General features: G+C 44.9%; 1 protein-coding gene across 3 annotated transcripts in view; it reads left to right on the top strand.

Annotated features, from left to right (window-relative positions):
• Nucleotides 1-17,211, top strand: part of Fryl (FRY like transcription coactivator) — a 226,111-nt gene that overhangs the window by 56,776 nt on the left and 152,124 nt on the right. For all 3 annotated transcript variants that reach the window (XM_057771108.1, XM_057771109.1, XM_057771106.1), the window contains exon 3: nt 5,083-5,210. The gene's annotated coding sequence lies outside the window, so the exon portion shown is untranslated. The remainder of the gene's footprint in view (nt 1-5,082; nt 5,211-17,211) is intronic.

Below are 17,211 nucleotides of genomic sequence, written 5' to 3'. Positions count from 1 at the left end.
TTGGTTAAATAGTGAAACATTTCTAGAAGACTCCCTAACATTGTGAATGAAAAATCTGCTGATTGCTTTCCTTAGATCGAGTCCTGTGACACTGCTGTTCTGGCTTAAAAAATGCAAATTCAACAGAATGTTGATAAATTTACCTGCTGAGAACGTTGCTTTGTCAGCAAGAGAGTTAGTGAGTTTTTTCTTTTGTTATGCTAGCCCAGATCATTATACAACATCTTTAGTAGGTTGTGTGATGTATCTGAGATTATATTCAGTACAATTTGTTTTCATATTAAAATTTTGGGGCCAGCAAGATATCTCAGTGGGTACAGGCACTTACTGCCAGACTGACAACTGTGGAGGGTCTCTAGAGCCCACATGGTAGAGGAGAAAACCAGTTTTCAAGTTGTCTTCTGACCTACACACACACACGCACACACATGCACGCACACACACACGCATGCACACACACACACACATAGAGACACATATACACACACATAAACACACACACAAGTAAATGTAACAAAAGTTGCGCCTGATGGGAGGTGATAAAGCAATTCAGAAGTTTAAATATAAACCTAATTTTAAAAAGTTATAAAAACGGGCTGGAGAGATGGCTCAGTGGTTAAGCTTACTGGCTGCTCTTCCAGAGGACCCAGGTTCAATTCCCAGCACCCACATGGCAGCTCACAACTGTCTGTCTAAGGGGACCTGACACCCTTTCATAAACGTACATATAGACAAAACACTAATGCTCATGAAAATAAAAAGATAAAATCTAAAAAAAAGTTATAAGAACCATAGCATTTCTAAATAATTAGACCAAAAGTTTGAATTGTGATACAATCACTAATAGTTTTATGAATCATTATTTTTCTTTGGCAGTTAAATGGGTGGAAGAGCTGCCACAAAATTTCCTTCTTTACAATTTCTCACCAATTTGACTCACAGGGTGTGTTTATTGTCCACTTAATTATTTTTGAGTGAGTACTTTATATTTTATACAGTCATGGGATGAAGCTGATTGCTGCAGTGTGTTTTCCATAATTGGTTTGGATGTCCTAGGTGTGGTGATTGTAAGTGGATGTGAGCGCTGTTGCCTCTTTACTCTCAAAGGCTGTGGGAGTTCTTATATAACTTTGAAAAGAGATTTGTTTTTACTTTTACATATGGGCGTGTCTGTCATATGGGTGCAGTCCCTGTGGAGGCCAGGAGAGAGCGACAGAGCCCTTGGAACTGAAGTTACAGCTGCCAGTGCTGGGATTTGAACCCAGGTCCTTGGAAGAGTACAACGTGCCATTGACCTCCCAGTCTTCTCGCCTGCCCCCTCATTCTTCCCCTTTTTATTTTATGAGATCTTGCAGGGCCCTGGGATAATTTTAATGGTAGTCCGGCTTTCATGTCTTGCAATGTGTTTCTGTCTTTGGTTGAAGCATGATGTCATTCTAGGTTGTCACATATTTGGTATTAAAGAACAATATAGAATACATTTGAAGTTAAACTGAGATTTTCAAGTAGGAATCATCCAAGTAATTGACCCTAATCTTTTTTTTTAAGTTAATCCTTTACATTGTATAGAAACGCTAGTGTTTTCTACAATGTTTCTTTAAGGATTTATTCATGATATTTTATATGCATGCGTGTTTTGCTCACATGTATGTCTCCATACCACCCGTGCGCCTGGTGCCTCTGGAAGTCAGAAGAAGGCCTCAGGTCTCCAAGAGCTGGAGTTATAGATGGCTGTGAGTCTCTTTGTGGGTGCTGGGAATTGAACTATGGTCTTCCATAGGAACAACACTTGTTCTTAATGGCTGATCCATCTCCCCAGCCGGTGTTCTTAGCAACCTTTACCTAAATGCTCAGCGAGGCAGACTTCTCATTAACAGTAAGTGATCAAAGTTGTCGCTTAACACTGAGCCCAAATCTACCATGTGGCGAGGAACCTCTCCACATTTTGACCAAGCGCACAAATACCGAGACTGCGCTAATGAACAGCCCTCATCTTCATTCAGTGCTCATTGTTTTGCTCTGATGCCTTTTGCTCATCGTTTCCTACATGAATGGGTATCATGGAGACATTCCTCAGATGTCTCACTAAATGAGGGTGATTAAATATCTGGCATTTGCGCTGGAGTTATTTCAAAAATTGTTTTGGAAAAGAAAAGGAGATTGAGAGTGTTGTCTGGCGTCCACTCTAGTTCCTGGATGTAAGTGCAGCACGCCTGGGCCTGGAGGCCCTCATTTGGGTGGGCCACTGTTGTCTTTGTTTACTGCCAGTCTAAAGAGCTGTGCCTCCCTCTGCAGGTGACAGTCATACCTGTCAAGCCTGCTGTCCCTTGGCTCCGCACAGAATTCACTTTAGGTCTGCCAGACACCAACTTGCCTCCTTTATTTGATGTTGTTAAGTTAAAAAACTAGGGCAGTGATCTCATGTACAGCCTGAGCATGGGCAGTTAACGTAACTGACCTCCACTGTCTCAAAGGCAACATTATAAAAGTAATAATAAATAATAAAAATTACTTTTTCTACAGAAAAAACAATATTCTCCATATCAGTGAATCCTGCATGAAATGGTGTGTAGGGAGACAAGAGGAAAAGCTGATATTGGCACCCTCCCCATAAACCCCCACAGAATAAAAAAACCTTGGTACAGACATCTCCCCAGCCCTAGTCCTAGTAAAAATTATAAACACCAAGGAAAACCAGAGAAGTATTAACGAAGTTCACACGTTTGTTCAGAAGTGAGAACTTGAGGTGGGAAGGCTGTGTGTCTGCTGAGGCGCTGGAGGCTGTGGGACAATCTGGACTTGAGAGCTGGTGACCTACTGCTGGAAAAGCTTGCTGCGTGGGGACAGCCAGGAGTGAGGCCGGATGGGAGCCCAGGCCTCAGGGTACGCTTCGTCCTAGGTGGAGTTACAGGGTCCCGCTTTTGCTCTCTAAGCTGCGTTTATTTCTCCTTTTTACCCAGTTTTTATTTATTGCTTGTGTACTGTGGTGTGCATGGGTGAGCGCTGGTTCATGTGTGCCACCACACGTGTGGACATCATGGGACAACTTTGTGGAGTTGATTCTCTCCATGAACCCTGGAGATGTGACTCAGGCCATTGGGCTCTCAGGACGAGCACCTTCCCACGTAGCCATCTTCCTGGGCCTGCAGCTGTATTACCCTAATAGTCATCTGCTCTTTGAGCCGTCCTGAAGGAGAAGGCAAACGGTTTAAATCTCAGAAAGTGTTATGCAGTGCGTGAGTATACCAGTACGAGTTTGTAATAATGGGTTTTATGCACTTTGAGGGAGAAAAGATGCCATGTCCAAAGACAAGGAAATTATCAAGAATATGGCAGGAGTGTTGGAATGTGGCTATTTTTTCTTTTTTCTTCTCTCTCTCCTCCCTCCCTTCCTCCCTCTTTCCTTCCTTCCTTCCTTCCTTCCTTCCTTCCTTCCTTCCTTCCTTCCTTCCTTCCTTCCTTCCTTCCTTCCTTCCTTCCTTCCTTCCTTCCTTCCTCTTTTTAATTATTTTGGGACACAGTCTTTCTACATAGCCCTGGCTGTCCTGGAACTCACTATGTAGATCATGCTGGCCTTGAACTCACAGACATCTGCCTGCTTTTGCCTCCCAAATGCTAGAACTAAAGGTGTGCACCACCACACCCAGCCTGGGTATCACACATAGCTATATACACATATACATATATACATAACATATACCCACACATATATCAACAGACATATATAGCATATACACACATATATTAATATTTAGAAATATTTGATGGAAAGTAAAATGTTCCAGCAAATCTCAATGATTCTGATTATGAAAAAGTGTGATGTTTTATATATACTTATATATTTTAAAATATGTTTATATATAATTTGATATTATATATAAATATATACTTATACTATATATAATGCTTATACACTCATATTTATATATTATATATATTTATAAAATGAGATGGGGCCTTGAAAATTTAGCCTTTGCTGTGGTTTTGTTGACTTGTTCTTCTTAGTAAATGGAATTTTATTGTTTTATAACTTGACTAAAGGAATTTCAAGTTGAGAGTTTTAAGTCCGAAGATAGCATGTCAGAGTTTACCCTTTCTCTTGGGTTGTATATTAACTCCACTAAGGAAAAAGTGATATAAAGTGAGACGGGTTTGAGTTTCAGAGAACCAGCCCATCTACCTGTTGAGAAGCGCCGAGACCCTCAATGGTAGTAAGACACGGAATACCGTGACGGCACCTGAGCCCTTACAAATGGCGGAAGGACAGCTCTCTGTGGTCACCGGCTCCATTTTTAGCCACTTCTTGGGAACTGCAGACATGCACAGTAGTTCACTGTCCCAAGATCTTTCCAGTTGCTGTAGTAAAATTTGGAAAAACACCCATCCTAAATTAGCTTCATAAGTATGGTTCCTAGTATGTACATGAACTGTTTGGCAATGCTGTATTTTAGTGTGTTATACGACAGTGTGTTAAACGTACTGAATGAGATGTCGGTGTATACGTGAGTTCAACAATTGACATATGAAACCATTACTTGGGAAAGAAAGGGGAGAAAAGTATAGATTAGACCTGAGTGATAAACTTACCACCTGCAGATTCTGCTCAACAAATAGAACGGGGGTTACGAAGATGCTTGGATATTCAAGCAATGTTTGGTAGTTGGTATTAGAATACTGTGGGTACTCCAACGGGCTACTGTGTATTAGAAAGGCCTTTGTTTTAGAGTGGGGGTATATTCAATTATCTACTTGTGAAATGCTTGGATGTCTGCCTCTCTGCGTTAGAATTATCTGGAGGGTGGGTGGGACATGAAGCTGTGAAAGAGATATGATATTCTATGAACTCATTGTTGCATTTGGGAATAATGGAGGCATGTCTTTATGATAGCATTCTTAATAATTTTAGGCTGGTTGAACAGTTTCCATAGTTTAAGGAAGAAATAAGTTACATGTCATGTTGGAGGAGATAGTAGCACTGGGTGAGTGATTGTTCCAAGGGAGGGTAGATATGAATTAACGCTAAAATGTCCTTATTATAAATGTCCCTGACAGGAAAATGTTGTGTTTTGTTTTTTTCTTCAGAGACGAAGCCATTTATTTGAATCTGGGCAATTAACCTCTAAATGCGTAATTCTCCAAACTGCTTGAGAGTCGTGCAAGATTAAATGCTCCATGTCCCCACCGAGAACTTAGTCTGGAGTGGTACTACGGTAAGATCACAGGACATACTGCACGTTAAGGCGAATAAGTGTCTTAAAGTCCGCTTCTTAGCCCCCAGATTCGATTACAGTTTCTGTGTTACTCATGTTTCCGGAACATAAGTGTTACACCTGACATGGTTAACTTTATTGGGAAGAGGTTGATTTTGGCTCATGGTTTTGGAAGTTCTGGTCTGTGAATTGCTATCTCATTGTTTTAGACCAGGAAGCAAAGTGGCAGGTGGGGGTGGGGTGGGGGTGGTGCAGGAGCCCGCAGTTCCTTTCAAGAATGACTCCCCAGTGATGATTCCTTGGATGTCTACCTTTCAACCATCAGATTAGGGGTCAAACTTTAGATATGGGGGCCATTAGCAGACTTACACAGTTCTCAAAACTTATTATTTTATTGTATTGTATTTTTTTATTATGGTGTATAGGTATTTTGCCTTCATGCATGTCTGTACTGTGTGTGTGCCTGGTGCTCACGGAGGCCAGAAGAGGGCATCAGATTCCCTAGAACTGGAGTTGGAGGTGACTAAGCTGCCAAGTGGTTGCTCGGGAGTCAAACCTAGGCCCTGTGCAAGAGCAGCCAGTGTTGTTGACCCCTGGAGCCCAGTCCCTATTGGGAAACATTTCAGATATGAACAAATAGCACATTCAAGGTTATGAGAATTGCTCAAAATGCTTAGAAATAGCAAGTAAATGGGTTTTTGTGGCCTTTCGCACAGACTGAGACAGTAGTGAGTACGGTTTGGCCCCTGGAATATAATGCTGGCCCCTCTGCTCTGTGTCTCGCTCACGGCAGGTTCTCAGGAAGCTAGTACAGCTGCCAGGCTGTTTACTAGCGACCAGCACAGGACGCAGATTGGGCGAGGAAGGAGAACAGTGCAGACTCTAAAGGCTTTGCGCCACCCTGCAGGGAGGACTGTAGCTGTGAGAGAAACAAACTGGAGACAGGCAGATCTCAGAGCCCTTGGACCTTGCACAAACCCTCATAGAAGCTGTTTGCACCCACTCCAGGGATGGAGGAAACATGGGGGGGTCTCCTCTCTGACACCACAGCTCCTTCCTTTCCAAGATGTGGAAAGTGACCCAGCAGGTGGCCCTCTGTGCCATAAGCAAACACCAGGGCAACTTCCTGTCTGGCATAAGCCGGGTTCCACACCACTGTGTTGCAGGGCTCCTTAGATAAGAACCCACAAAGGGGCCCAAGGCAGACAGCAGACTTACCATGTAAAGACCGAGGTCACATTCGCAAAGCGAGCACAAGGAAAGAGCGCCCACAGGCAGTGAACCATCTAGGGTAGGAAGCCTAACGGCCTATAATTATGACACATTTTTCTCTTGTTTGTGGTGATTGGGTGAATGGATATTAATTTTATTCCTTTTAGCCTCAGAGGAAAGTTGGAGAGGGAATGTGCTTCTTAGAAATGTTTTATAAAAAAAGAAAAAAACAAAATGTTTTTCTAGTAGATACAGTACTGCTTTTGGGAAAGAAATTTAAGTCTTCCCTGTTTTTACGTAGACAAAAATTCCCCCACCCCCACTTGGTGACAGGGTCTCATGTATCCCAGGTTGGCCTGGAATTCACTATGTAGCTGGGGATGACTTTGAACTTCTGATCCTTTTGCCTCCACCTCCTGAGTGCTGGGATTATAGGCGTACCCCGCTACATGTGGGGGTTGAACTCATGGCCTTATGCATACAGAGCAAGCAAGCACTTCGTCACCTGAGCTACCTTCCCAGCCACCTAGATGGAATTTACATTACTCTTAAATATTCTTTGAGACTTAATACTAAATTAAAGCTTCACCATGCGGGGCCTTCAAACTGGATTTGTCAATGGATTAAATAGAGTCATTGGCCCTTTAAGTCCTGAGTTTGTCTGGCTCAATCTTTAGACATGTTACGTTCAATTTATTTTCATGTTGCGTACTGGAAGAAAGCGATCGTGCACGTATGTGTTTCACTGAGTGAATTTGATTTTTGAAGTTATTAAAATATGTGTCCTGTGAAGTCACAAGCACAGTTAGCAGGCCACTCCCACCTCCTGTACTCCCTTTGCTTGTTCAAGGCTCTCTCCTGCATATGGTTTCCCACCAGAAGGCAGGCACCGAGGCCGGAGGGCAGTAGGTGACTCTGACCTGGGTGTGTACGCCTTGGTGACATTGCCGTAGTGGGGTTAGCTCAAGGGGCTCTTGTTATCACATGAGTAGAATGTGCAGTTTGAAAGCAAACGCTCTGATGCTGATGACTGCATTTATTAAATTTTAATATTAACTTCTCGAATTCTTTAGCATGATGTCTTAGATGAATCTGTTTTGCCAATTACCCTTCGATGATCTATTCTAGGCTTTCTACTCCTGTGGACTATGCTTGATTGTAAAAGGGGATTTGTGTGTGTGTGTGTGGTCTGTGTCTGTGTGTATTTAAAAGTTCTCACTGGTGCAGCCTCGTGTTCTGTGTAAGTTGTGCGATCTGGTAGTGAATTTTCAAAATGATAAGAATTATCTTCTGAGTCCAAGCTACTGTCTCGCGCTACTGAGCTTAAGTGTATTTGAAAGAAAGGGTACACCCAAGACCAAAGTAAATTTATTTTTACATTATCACAGTGAAGGCTGTCAGAGTTTTAATGGTAAACCCGATCGATGCTAAGCATTTTATAGCCTGAGAATTGCAGCTAACACCCACTATAGAAGGGCACGCATATATGGCCTGCAGTTTCACAGACTGTGACTGCTTGGCCTGTTATCGGCACAAACAGTGATGTCCTCAAAAATCAGCTTCCCAGCAGCTGCGGCTGGGTGACCTGCTGGGCTCTAGCACCGCCTAAGCTCACATGACGACACCTCTTTGCTCTTTGCCTCAGATAGTATAGCCCTTAACTATAGTCATCAAGGAAGTTGGTCCCTGTACCTTTCCTTGTGCTCCTGGGTCTAGTAATGTAGAAGAACCTTACGATGGATTTTTTAAAGCGGGTTGTGCCTCCTGCCTTTTCTGGGGACCTGGTTTTGGATGCTGGCGATAAGGCCCAAGGAACGTCCCCCAGATTGCTTAAGGTGCGAAGGCTGTGCTCCACTGCCTCCCAGAGGACAGTGGGTGACCCAGGCAGGAGTAAGCTGTGCGGAAATCATGATGACGGATGTCAGCATCAGCAAATAGGTAACGTAAACACGCAGTGCTTTTAGTTCTTTCAAGACTTACTACAAGAAAGTAATTATTTTTCAAGTGAGACTTAAGTATTAAAAATGTATAAAAAAGTAGCTATATTTAACCCGAGTCTTTAGAAAGTTTTGATTTGAGAGGGAGACAAGTGATGGTACCAGAGCATCAGGCCTCATCATTTTGGTGGTCTTTGGGAAATTTGCTGAGAAAGTATTATTAAAAACTCTTCATAATAAATAAATAAATCTTTAAAAAAAAAAAAGGGCTGGAGAGATGGCTCAGAGGTTAAGACCACTGATTGCTCTTCCAGAGGTCCTGAGTTCAATTCCCAGCAACCACATGGTGGCTCACAGCCATCTGTAGTGAGATCTGGTGCCCTACACTGTATACATAATAAATAAATAAATCTTTAAAAAAAAAAACTCTTGTTATTAAAACCCATGAGATATGAAGAGAAGCAAATAAGATACTGGGTCTGATCTGCCCACTAGAAAAATGACTTTTTTGTCTTAAAAAAAAAGCTGCCTTCTTGTTGTATCCTAAAGATAAACAAGTATTTGGGTAGGCTGTACCTCAGTGGTAGAGGGAGCGCTTGGCATGTGGATGGCTCCATGTGGGGGTGTTGAGCCCTATGAAAGAGCAAGACTCAGAGCACACAAGGATTACTGCACATCGTCCTATTTTTGTTACAGAAATCAATTTTAAATGGCGAATGGAAAGATTCCCTGTTTGAAATTTCTGATTAAGACGCATCCGCCGCGTCTTGTTGGAAATCCGTAAGAAGCAGCACTAGGGCCCTGGTGCCTGTTTGACCGCCACCGCAGCACAGGTGTCCCTGTCTCGTGTAAAACACACCGGAGCGCGTGGATCCAGTGATCGGCCCAGCTTGCCTTTTAAGCATGAGCACGAATAAGATTTACTCAGCTCCAGCTTTGAGTCACTAGAATAATATATAATTATTCATTTTTATGTCAGTTCATGTCTTCCGGTGATTGCTTCTTAGAGTAAATTTCCACACACTTTTTAAAATTTGCGTAGACATTGGGCTGTTACCTTAAAGAGAGTTTCCAGTCTAAATCTCAGGCAGAGTTTGGAAGCAGCCTCTGTTACCTGTTTTCTCCCCAGCATTGTTTCATGTGGTTATGAGAAACTGTAGATTCCACTTTAAATATACTAATTATGTAAAAGAATGGGGAGGGGTTTTTTTTTGGTTGTTTGTTTTTAAAACAAAGTATGTGTTGGGGTGCACAGGCCTGTAATCCCAGGCACTGCAGAAGGTGCAGCCTAGATCTCCATCAGCGCAGCGTCCTCCAGGGCTGCACCATGTCCTATCTCCAAACAGACCAAAGAAGCAGATTCTCCCTGTTTGGTGGCCCAGGCTTTGGGCAGCTCTTCTCAATGTTGAAAATCTTTGTCTCTGTCCATGGCTTAACTGCTGTCAGACATTAGCTGTTTGGAAGTTTCTCACACTTCTCGAGGGTGAGGAGGCAATGAAAGCACTTTGTGCTACCTTTTAGCTTGAATCAAAACCCTGGGTTTCGGCCTGCACCCTTTCATGGTCAACAGTGTGTGCATGCCCGTGTGCAGTTGTGTAAGGCGCTCGAATTTTTTCTCCTTTCATTTTCAGTCCCGAGACACTTAAGTCTTTCCTGGTTGTGCGCCACACCTGCCTTGGTGGTTGATGTTGAACTGTAACGGGCCACACCTGCTTTATGGTCCCTTTTTATTTCTAAAATAGACCTGTGGTGGTTTCTTCAAATGACTGCACTCTTTCTAGTACCACGTCCATGTTACAAAGTATACTAATCTGATTTCTGCAATTCGTGTTAAAGAAGGACTCTGTCTCCTTTTAATTTTTATTATTGCGTGTGTGGGTGCATATGTGGGCGGTCAGAGGACACTTTGGGGAGTGTTTGCTCCTTTCACCTTTCCGTGGGTTCTAGGGAGGGAACTCAATTGTCAGGCTTGTGCAGTTAAGTGCTTTTACCTGCTGAGTCATCTCTCCAGCCCTAGGTTTTTTGGTGTGTGTCTCTGTGTGTGCGCGCGCGTGCCTGTGTGTGTGCAGGTGCGTATACACCACAGCCTACATGTGAAGGTCAGACTATGAATTTTGGGAATCAGTCCTCACCTTCCACTGTGGGGCCTGGGATTCTAACACAGATCACCAGGCTAGCTTGGGAAGTGCTTTTGCCCAGGGAACCATCTCACAGAGTGCACACCCCACCCCCACTCTCCCCACAGGCTAGAAAGCTGGCTCAGCAGTTAAGAGCACTTGATCCTCTTCTGGAGGATGTGGTTCAGTTCTCAGCACCCATGTGGCGGTGCACAACTGCCAATAACTCTAGTTCCGGGGGATCTGGTACCCTTCTGGCCTCCAAAGGCAGCAGGCCCCAGTGTGCATACTAGATTCAGGCACCCACACATAAAATAAATAACACTTTAGAAACATGGCAGTTCCCTCCCTCCCCCATCTCCGTTCTCCTGCCCCCCCCCGATTGTGTTAGATTTTCTGTTATGACACATGCCAGAGAAAAGAAGTGTAAGGAGGAAATGATGGCTTCTGGCTCCTGGTTTCAGTCCCCCACAGCCAAGGTGAGCAGCCCCCATCATGGCGTCCAGGAAGCAGAGAGAGGGATTGCCTGTCCTATGGAGCCTGGGATCCCAGGCAGTGGGGTGGTGCTAGCCACAGGCAGGAGAGCCTTCTGCTCCCAGTGAGCTCACTCTGGAAATGCCCAGGGTTGTACTTTCCTAGCAACGTTTTCCATGTAGCTAGGTCATTTGCGTGACTAACCACCACAAGGATGCCATTCCCTGATTAAGGGTTTGTAGGGTGTGTAACTTCTTACCATCCAAGGTTAAAGCAACACACTGAAGGAGTGTGGTGAATCTGACACCAGTCTGCCCCCCTCTTTTCTTTTCTGTTCTTTTTTTTTTTTTTAGGCATTGTTTTACTCTGTAGCATTGATTGTCCTGGAGCTCACTGTGGAGCTCACTGGGATCCGCCTGCTTCTGCCTCCAGAGTGCTAGGATTAAAGGCGTGCACCACCACCACCCAGCAGATTTATTTCTTTTTAAAAATTCTGTGTTTAGATCTGTCTGTGTCTGTGGGGGTTTGACCATGTGAGTACAGGGCATGTGGAAGCCAGAGGCCTCAGATCCCCTGGAGTTGGAGTTGCAGGTGGTGTAAACTGTAGGTGTGGGAGCTGAGTTCAGGCTTCTACAAGGAAGTACCCTCTCTTAGGCCACTGAGTTGTGTTTCCAGCTCCAGATTCCCTTTCTTTTTCTTTTTTTTTTTTAAGTGGCTAAACAAAGCTTAAAAATGAAAACAAAGAATAATCAGAGAAAAGGTTTCTATTATTAGACTAACAGTATAAAACAAAACAAAACCAAAAACCGCAGACAAAGGCTTGGGAAATATATCTTCTCTGTAACAGCAGACTCCCCTCACAGCCCAGCCCATCATGGTTGTTATTTTATATTTTTGTTTCTTGAGATAGTGTCTCATGTAGGCTAGGCTGACCCCAGACCTACTGTGTAGCTAAGGATAACCTTAATTCTCAGTCCTGATCTCTCCACCTCCCAAGCTCTAGAATCACATGCAGGCTTCATCCTGTGACCAGTAGTGCGGGTTTCAAGCAAACATTCATTCATGACTGTCCTTAAACTCGCCTTTGACTTGTTGGCAGTGGCCAAAGAAAGCGGCTGAACAAAGCTGGCCCTGGGCCGCTTTCCCATGCCCCTTTCCTCGCACGCACATCAGATCAGTGCGGCTTTCAGTCCTCACTCACCCGAGAGACTCGATTTGCCGGAGATAGTGACTGATACGGACCCACAACTGGCCAAAGTGCAGAGAATCGGGGGACTAAGTGCTCTGCACTAAAGGAAACGAGTATTACCTCCCTGAGCCTACCCCAGGCCAAGGGATCTCTGTGGAGAGGGGTCGGGAAGAGTGAGAGCCGGAGGGCATAAAAGGCTGCAGGGGAACATCTGGACACGCAGGGCAGCTGTTCGTAGGAACTCATAACCACTGCACAGTGTGCACAAGACCCGCGCTAGCTGAAACCAGACCGAGTCCCAGCAGGGAGAGGTGTGGATGGATTTTTCTTTGGACTGCCAGCTCACAAAAAATGAGGCGAGACTTATTATTAATTATGAAAACTTGCTGAGAGCTTGTGCTTGTTTCCAACTAGCTCTTATAATTTAAAATAACTCATTTTTAAAAAAATTAATCTACATTCTACCACGTGACTTTTACCACTATTCCATTTTGTGTGTTCGACTTGTTCAGCATCTGGCTGGCTTTTTCTTTGTTCCTCCCAGCATCCTCTGTCCTGAAAATCCTGCCTGGCTATTAGCTATTTGGCTTTTTATTAAACCAACCATAGTGACACATGTTCACGGTGTAGAAAGGTTATTCCACAGCAGAGCGGGGAGTTAGGCGCACCCCCACCATTCCCTTTATCAGAGCTCTATCATCTTGTCAAAGAGTAAGCCTAGAATCAAGGCTTCTTTGATTCCACAGTCTGTCCCTGAGTCGGTTGGTCTGTTGTACAAAGTTTCTGAGACTCAACAATACTATGCTCCTGCAAGTTCTTGATTGTATTTACATAATGATAGAAACAGAAATTAAAATTTACAGAAGCAAGAAGCTGTGTGAGCCGGCGACTTGCCCCTCAGCCCCCCAATGTGGTAATGTAGCAAGAAGCTATGAAAATACCAACTGGAACTGTTTCTCTAGGAGGTGCAGGAGTTTTGTAATTTATTTGTTGTTTTAAGGTAAGGTATTATACTTGACTGGCTGGCTGGCTGGCATGCACAGTGTGGTTCTGCTTTGCCTTGACCTTCTCCCAGTAATCCTCCTGCCTCAGCCTCCTTAATGCTGGGATTAAAAAACGGAAGCCACCATACTCCGCTAGTTTTATTCATTTAATGAAAGGAGAAATTGAGCATATGGAGAAATTCTGTGTAAATGGTGGGGGATAGATGGATGGATGTACTTATTCTCCTAGAGCGAAAATGATACGTAATACCATTGGCTTTTTAAAAGTTTTTATTATGGGAGACAGAGACAGACAGATATGTGTGAGTTTGAGGCCAGTCTCAAAGTGAGTTCCTGGACAGCAGGGCTGTGTAGAGAGAGCGTCTCAAAAAATTTTTCTTTAAAACTTTTATTTAGTGTGTGTGTGTGTGTGTGTATGTGTGTGCACGCACGCGCGTGCATGCACCTGTGTATGCGTATGGCACAGTGCACATACGGAGGGCAAAAGAAGTCAGTTCTCTTATTCCATCTTGTGCGTTTCAGGGATGGGAATTTGGGGTGCAGGTTGGTGGCAGGCCCATTTTCACACCAAGCCGTTCTACCAGCCCGTCTGAAGGTTTTTGTTCCTAAGGGATTTTCGACAAGGTTGGGACGTAGATGTATTATGTCTCGTGCGAGAGGTTCCACAGAGAACAATCTGGCTTAGAAAATACTACTGGTAACCGTAGGACAGAAATATGTATGAAGTGAAGATATTAGTAGGTCATTATTTGAAGAGCATTTTTGCTGTTAGTCTTTTTTTCCATTTTGAACTTTCTTTAAATATGGCCTAGACTAATATTTTAAAAACCATTATGACATCCTTGAACAGCCCAGTGCATTCCAGTATCTTCTGCTGGTAGCAGTGCTCCAGCGCACAGCAGCTGTAGAGTCCCCACGGCCACCATCCTCCCAATAGGCCGTGCTCCAGCGCACAGCAGCTGTAGAGTCCCCACGGCCACCATCCTCCCAATAGGCCGTGCTCCAGCGCACAGCAGCTGTAGAGTCCCCACGGCCACCATCCTCCCAATAGGCAGTGCTCCAGCGCACAGCTGTGGAGTCCCCACGGCCACCATCCTCCCAATAGGCCGTGCTCCAGCGCACAGCAGCTGTAGAGTCCCCACGGCCACCATCCTCCCAATAGGCCGTGCTCCAGCGCACAGCAGCTGTAGAGTCCCCACGGCCACCATCCTCCCAATAGGCAGTGCTCCAGCGCACAGCTGTGGAGTCCCCACGGCCACCATCCTCCCAGTAGGCAGTGCTCTCACGCACAGCAGCTGTGGAGTCCCGCCACCACCATCCTCCCAATAGGTAGTGCTCCCCCCCACAGCAGCTGTGGAGTTCCCACGGCCACCATCCTCCCAGTAGGCCGTGCTCCAGCGCACAGCAGCTGTGGAGTCCCGCCACCACCATCCTCCCAATAGGTAGTGCTCCCCCCCACAGCAGCTGTGGAGTTCCCACGGCCACCATCCTCCCAGTAGGCCGTGCTCCAGCGCACAGCAGCTGTGGAGTCCCCACGGCCACCATCCTCCCAATAGGTAGTGCTCCCCCACACAGCAACTGTGGAGTTCCGCCGTCACCATCCTCCCAGTAGGCCGAGCTGTGGGACTAACTGAGTTGGCTGTTGTTTTAACCGAACCTGTTTATGCCAATTCCAGCTCGCTGTTGGGATTACATATTTAATTACATATTACATAATGTGGTAAGGGACGAGACTGGAGCGAGGGTTGTTTTGGTGTGTCCAGAGGTGGGCACTCCAGACAGACCCCACAAAGGTGGATTTCTAGAGAGAAAAAATCGTGTGCCAAGCAGGCCAGAGAAGCGTGCAAGACTGGAGTTTTGCCCTGGAATACTTTCTGAAACTGAACAGTGTAGCCAGTGTCTATGGCTTTGGTCTTAGGCAAGAAAGACAATGGCGTAATCTACAGACCCGGCCTGAGTGACAGGGCCCGGGCACTGTGTCAGGAAGCTGGGAATTGAACGTGAATTTAACGTTTGAAGTTAAAATCAAACCTCAGTGGGTCTTTTTCCCCTCATCCTCTGATCCCTACTTGAATAGAGCTTTTAAGTTAAATGGTTAGCCAGCTTACTGTAAGGGACTCTCCTGTGCACGGCTGTTCCGTATTGTAATACCACTGAAGAAGTAAATCATTTGTTTGCCACATCTAGTTCCTATACAAAATAAAAGGGGTCAGGATGATCAAACAAATGTAGTCTTGATTTATTCATGAGATGCTTCAGCATCCTTCTGGCTTTTGGGGAACATCCTGATTGTGTGATTAAAGACTGACACTGTGGCTGGAGTGGACAGCTCAGTAGTGCGGGACCCTGGGTTTGATCCCAGACTCCTCAAAAGGCAACAACAGAAAACGTACTTCGCTGACAAATATTGCAGCCAGAGCATTCTCTCTAGGCATAAGAGTGAGTGGGAAGAAAATACAGTTACTGTAAGGTGAGAACGCACCGTATTATCTTCTGAGTTTTGATGAACGCCATGTAGACAGTCTGGTTCTGAAATTCGGACTATGTGTTTCCACAGACATCTGCAGAGTCTTTGCATCACCAGGGTTATTGTTCTTCTGCTAGGATTAACCTCAGTTCTGTTACTATTGATGCTGCTCGGAGTCAAGAGTGTCAATGTGAAGGACAGAAAACACAGTGATTTGTTAGTGCTGCATCGTTTAGGCGAAGCTGGGGATTGAACTCACGGTGAGGCAAACCTGTTCCCACTGACCTGTATTTTCAGCCTTCTTTTTCCTTTTAATTTTGAGGCTGGACTCCCAACATCATCCAGATTGGCCTTGAACTCGGTCTTTAGCTCAGGCAGGCTTTGAACATAGACTCCCCCGCTTCAGCCTCCAGTAGCTGGACTACAGGCATTTGCTAGCGGGCTGATCAACACTGATTCTTTTAATTGCCAAGAGCAGAGGCAGCGATAGGGGGAACACAGCAGATGTCGACAATTAGGATGAAGGAGCTTGTGATCACGTAGCGCTCCAGGCTCTGCTTGGTTTGCCGGCAACTGGAATGATCTGCTGTTAGTTCCGTGTCCTGCTTTCCCACTCAGACCTAGAACATCCACTGACCTGAGTGCGGAGGCCTGTAGCCGAGACTCCAACACTCAGAAGGCGGACACAGAAGGATTGCGAGTTCCAGGGTAGCTTGGACTACAAAGTGAGACCTTGACTTACAAAAGGAGAGGTGCTGGGTAGAAAGTGAGCTGCGTTTTTAGGTGTGTTTTGGGGTTTAGAATCTAGTAGTAACTGCCTAGTGAATTGCTCATTAAATGTGTGGCTGTTACTGACCTTAGTTTTCATGACTATAAAAAAGTTAGCAAACTTGATGCATTGTTCAATAAAAGGTGGTAAAATTACTTGAAAAACTTGGAGTTTTGGTTTGAAGGTAAATGAATCACTTTAATTAAAAATACCTCCTTAGAGCATTGCATCAGAACACATTTTTCAAGGACTGTGGATCTCTATCTTTGGTTACACATAATTCCAGAGTGTTTTGGTACGTGACGTATGGCTAGGTGGACGCTCTCTCGAGCTTGGGTTATTGGGCCTTTCTGCTTCCTCCTTTGTCTACACTGTGTTCTCCTCCAAATAGCCATTGTCAAACAATTGTATGATTCAGAAGTGAGTGTGACCACATCCCATCTATAATTTCTTGTAGTTAGACTTTCCTTTCTGCTGCCAGCCTGAAATAACGACAGAGACTTGTGACTGGTCAGCCTTTGCTTAGGCTCGCCCTCTGCTAGCTCGTATAATCTAATTAACCTGCTTCTGTCAATCTATGTTCAGCCCTGTGGCTTTTACCTTTCCTCAGTACAGGATGTCCAACTTGCCCCAAGTCTGCTGGTGAATTCCGTGTGCCTAGATTCCCCCTCCTCTTCCTCTCCCCGGAAATCCCACCTATCCTCTCCTGCCTAGCTATTGGCCATTCCTCTCTTTATTAAACCAATCAGAAGGCGCCTTGGGCAGAGACACATCTTTACAGTGGGGACAGCTATTCCGCAACAATTTCACGGCCTCATCATTTTGTAGCAAA

The sequence above is a fragment of the Chionomys nivalis genome, chromosome 6 (assembly GCF_950005125.1).
Source record: "Chionomys nivalis chromosome 6, mChiNiv1.1, whole genome shotgun sequence".
Lineage (NCBI taxonomy): Eukaryota > Metazoa > Chordata > Mammalia > Rodentia > Cricetidae > Chionomys > Chionomys nivalis.
The sequence above is the reverse complement of the archived record's forward strand: the minus strand, read 5'-3'. Positions and strand labels throughout refer to the sequence as shown.